Genomic DNA, 5157 nt, shown 5'->3' on the forward strand with positions numbered 1-5157 from the left:
CCGAGCCCGCGCCGCGCCGCGGCCCACCGGGCCGGCAGGAGCCCCGCGACCCTCGGATCGCAGCCTCCGAGCAGAGCAGCGGGTGACGGCGCTGTCTTCACGCGGATCTCTAGTTTGATTGTGGCGTGCGCTCATCTGAACTCGAGGCCCGTGTTTGCAGGTCAGGCCGCCGGAGCCTTTGCTGCCCTTCTTTATTTCCGTGTAGGGTCTCTACGTGGCCTGCCCGGTCCTTGTCTCTCCGCCTCAGGCTCCAAATGCTCCTGTGATTACTGCTGTGATTACAGGTGTGCGCCACGACACACGCCTTAATCAACTAGTGACTATTTCCTGTTCATCTGAATTTTTTATCTAACCTACATCATCAGTGCTTTAATGTTTATCTTAGGGACATTAACATCCCCGCACCTTATCAAACATCCGAAAAATGAAAATATTATTTACTAAAGTGTTACAAAATTAGCATTTTGATTGACTTGTTTAATACATATTTGCTAATTACATTGCAAATTATCATTGATTAATATGTGCTAATGACAGCAACAGGATGTTAACATGCTAAAATTCTAAAAACTCATCTGTTCATGAACTTGAGTCTTTTGGAAGTTCTAGTTCTATTAAGTCAGGATTGAATTCCTTGGAAATGTTTCCTTTGTTCTTTTCCAAGTTTTAAACATTTTCTCAGAGTACTACTCAAGAGGCTGACATCTGAGGACTGTGGTTCAAAGCTGGCTGGGCAAGAGAGTCTGAGACTTCTCAATTAACCATCAAAAAGCACAAGTAGAGCTATGGCTCAAGTGGCTGAACACTAGCCTTGAGCAAAAAGCTATGGGACAGAGCCCAGGCCCCGAGTTCAAGCCCCAATACTGGCATGTGCCAGTGTGTGCACGCGCGCGCGCACACACACACACACAGACTTAGCTGGGTACCTGTGGCTCACACCTGTAATCCTAGCTACTCAGGAGGCTGAGATAGAAGGTCACGGTTCAAAGCCAGCTGGGGCAGGAGAGTCCATGAGACTCTTATCACCAATAAACCACTGGAAACCGGAAGTGGCCCTGTGGCTCAACTGGTAGAGCACTGGCCTTGAGCTGAAAAGCTGAAGGACAGGGCCCAGGCCCAGAGTTCAAGCTCCCACAAAAAACAAACAAACAAACAACAACAACAACAAAAAACCCAGAAACTCCTCAGAGTACCTGAAATGGCGCTATTTGTATTTATATTCAACTTTAACTGTAGCATGTATATGGCTATATGGTTTTGTAAATTGTGATAATTTACTAATAGGTTTCCTGCATTAAAACATTTGTATTTATTAAGTCAAAAGAGCATGTAGAATTGAAGTTTTTGTCCTTTAATTTTCTTGCCACAAAGGAGGCAGAAGAATCTTGACTAGTCCTTTGCAGTATTCACTAAAATAAACTGAAGTCACTGCACTTAGAGTTGAATGGAAAGGTGGGTTTGGAGTGGTGCTGAGGATCTGCGGAAGGACTGGGCAGAAGGCAAAGGAGAGGCCAGACCTCAGGCAGCAAGTGCTGGGCTTGGTGGGTGAGTCAAAGCCTACAGGAAATGCTTATCTCCTGGGAAGGAGCTGTGTGAACCCCAGTACCACAGACTTCTCTGGGTGGGGGTTGAGATTGGAGTGTCTTTTGTTCCCGGGTTTTGAAACAACTTAGTCTGCTTGAAGGACGTGCACCTGGGAACAGACTGACTTCTGGAAACTGTTAGTCTGGGATTGGAAACTATTCTGCTGACTGAACCTCACGCAGGAGCTAGGCCCTAATCAACCATATTCCTTGTGAAGTGCTGAAGAACTCAGACAGTAAGCCTATAATGGTAACAGTAATAATGAGAACATGGACTGTTATTTCTGGACACCATATCCTGGATACCCCATGTTACTAAGAACTTTACTCAGCATTGATTATATATCACTGCTGCCGTGTTAGCTGTCTTTTACCCAGGATTCTGTCTCTGGGTCTGTAGGGCTAATTAAATGTAAGAAAACTCAGTTGTAAATAATGAAACCACAAGGTTTTATCTTACCTTTCCTGCAGGTTTTTACAAAGTAGAGGGTCCAGAAATGTCATTGTAGCATTGTCCACTTCCTCTGTTTGGTCATTGTCCTAGTGGGACAATTTATGCCAATTCTGCAACCTTTCACTTGCTTGCTTTCCTTCCTTTCCTCCTTTTTTTTGCCTGCCTTTCCTTCCTTCCTTCATTCCTTCCTTCCTTTCTTTCTTTCTTTCCACTGTCCCTGAGCTTCTTTTGCTCAAGGCTAATGTTCTACCACTTGAGCTAGAGCACCACTTCTGGCTTTTTCTGTATGTGGTACTGAGGAATCAAACCCAGGGCTTCATGCATGCGAGGCAAGCACTCTACAACTTTGCTGTAAGTACAAAATTAGTTTAAAAGCTGAGAAATGGCTCATAAATTCTTTGGTATAATTTCTCATATTTTATGGTAAAAAGCAACACATTCAATATAGAGAACATCTTAGACAAAAGCAAAAGAGATGAAACTCCCCTAATTCTACTAGAGTACCTCCAATAAATAGTTGGTGTAAGTTCACTGTGATGTGTTACAAATGGAAGTTTTCTCTCAGGCGTGTGAACCTAAATTACACCATTCGCAAAGGTAACACTTTCTATTCCTTCATTGAACTTCATTTGTCCAAAACCTTCAGTATATCTAACTGGAGATAAGTGAATTACTTCCTGGAAGTTCAGTCATTTTGAGACTTAAAGGCATTCGAATGGAAGTTTTGAGTTTAGTTCCCTTTCTTTCCTGGATACTTGCATTTGACTCCCATTCGTCTTCGGTTACTGTGACTGACAGAACTGCCTGCTTCATTGTGGGAGACTGAGGAAGGCCTCCACCCTCCGCTTGCTGCACACACATCCCGGGACTCCCCTGGATTCTAGAGGTCCCCTTTGTAACCCTACACTGAGCCTCCTCGCTGCTTCTCTTATTCCTCTCCTGCTCTGGCGCCTTTCAGTCTCTGAGGCTGGCCTTAAGACCATAGAATCATGGAGCTGTAGGCTGGGAAAACGGCACAACTTTATGGTGATCTCCAGAAACTGCTTTCTGTCATCCTGTTCTTTCTGCCCACTGTGTGATGGCACTCTGGGCCTTTTCCTGAGACACTTTTTTCAGCAAATATCCTCACCTGTTATTATTGAAAATTCTCTCCTACTGACTTTTAACCTCCTTTTGGGTGAAAGAAGTAAAGCAAGTCAACACTCATCATACTTTCTTCCTGATTTTCTTAGTTTTTGACCAAAACTTGAAGTTTTGTATTGAAGCTAGACTTTCAAGTACTCAGATTCTTAAGTTATTGTTTCCTCCAAAGTTTTCAAAATCTGACTTTGCAAAGTATAGGGCACATTTAATCATTGTGAAAATCTGAGTATGCTCACAAAAGATACTAGAGATTATTTTATGATTAACTTTGCTAAGTGATAAAATGGTCTTTTAGTTACACAAGAAAATATCCATTGTTTTTAAAGACTTTAGTGACACATTAGATTGAGAAATGACAGGAGAAATGAGGCTGGAGTGGGGAAAAGGGGACATAGCACAAGGAGTTGAATATATCATTCTTGAAGTTCATGCTCACTGAATCACACAGCCATGTGACACCATCAGTTTGCCTAAAGGCTGCAGGTATGTAATAGTCTAGCTGGGAGGTTCAGTAGTTTTGGATTTCTTCTCCCTCTTTATCACTATCACCCAAATCTTGCAGCGAACTCTACTAGTTTCCTTAGCTTTAATACCTCAACCTGGACACAATATTTCCCCAACTATAAATTAGTTGCTACTATTCTTATCCTCTGGGACCCATTCTCCACATAGCTGGCAGAATGAAAAATTTAAAGCCTAGATCATCATTTTCCAGTTTCCAATGTCCAATGGCTGTCCATTACAGTTAAGACACAAACTTTACCAAATTCCAGTGAAATTTGGTCTCTCTTCTCTTGGTGTTGGCACTGTTTCTCTTTACTCATCCAGCAGCACCTGCCATTCTGCAGCTCCTTTTCCAGTTACAAATGTTCCTTTTTTTCAGAAAACATTATCTAGTATGATAACTGCTGCAACGTTTTAACTAAACAAGTACATATTGCACTTGGTATTTTTAAAGCAAAAATAACAAAAGAATGATTATATGAAAGGGAACTGAAATTCAGCAGGTGGTGGTTCTGAGATGCAAAATGCCTGACCAAAGGGAGAGAAGTTTTAACCTGAGCAGCAAATTTTACTTCATATACCAAGTTCTTTGGCCTTGGGACAGTCATTATTCAAAGATCTTAAGTGTTCAAAGAACCACAATCGCACATTTAGATGGTATGTTTCAGCTGATTGATGGCCTCGTTCGCGTCACACATAACACGTTGTCAGCTTGTGCATTTTCTGGCACATGTTTCAGGAATGTACTTGGAATCTGCAGACTAAAGGTTGACCTGCCCTGCCACTGGTCTCCTGGTGGGAAAGTAAAATACTTGAAATAACCTGAAATACGGCTATGCTATCGTTAACATTCTTTTGTGTGGAGGCACAAAGCGATACGTGACACGCTACACATGGGGGGTGGCAGCGCTCCGGCTTGGCGTGCACCGGGTCACAAGCGGCCCACCTCCCTTCTCTTCCTAGCAGATCTCGGTAGTCTAAGATTGTGAACAAAAGCCCTTCTGGAAACACGGGCTGCTGGCCACCTCTCGTGTTCTGCTGCACACACACGGCTCTCCACATACACCACGGGTGTGTACACATGTGTGTGCTGGTGTTGGGCCTCAAGAAGAGCGCTCTACCCCCCGGGCCACACCTCCACTTGGGGCCTTTTGCTGGGTCGGGGGAGGTGCAGGCTCTCACGCCTTCCTTACTTGGGCTGGCTTCGAACTGCGGTCCTCGGCTCTAGGCAGCTCAAGCCCCTCTCCTGGTGCCGCGTGGCGCCCGCAGGCCCTGCCCAGCGGGCCGGCCCGGGCCTCGGGTGGGATGGGGTGAGGGCGGAGTGGGGAGGGGTCGCCCCGGCCCGGGCCTCGGGTGGGATGGGGTGAGGGCGGAGTGGGGAGGGGTGGCCCCGGCCCGGGCCTCGGGTGGGATGGGGTGAGGGCGGAGTGGGGAGGGGTCGCCCCGGCCCGGGCCTCTGGGTGGGATGGGGTG

Source organism: Dipodomys ordii, unplaced genomic scaffold, assembly GCF_000151885.1.
Source record: "Dipodomys ordii isolate 6190 unplaced genomic scaffold, Dord_2.0 Scaffold124, whole genome shotgun sequence".
Lineage (NCBI taxonomy): Eukaryota > Metazoa > Chordata > Mammalia > Rodentia > Heteromyidae > Dipodomys > Dipodomys ordii.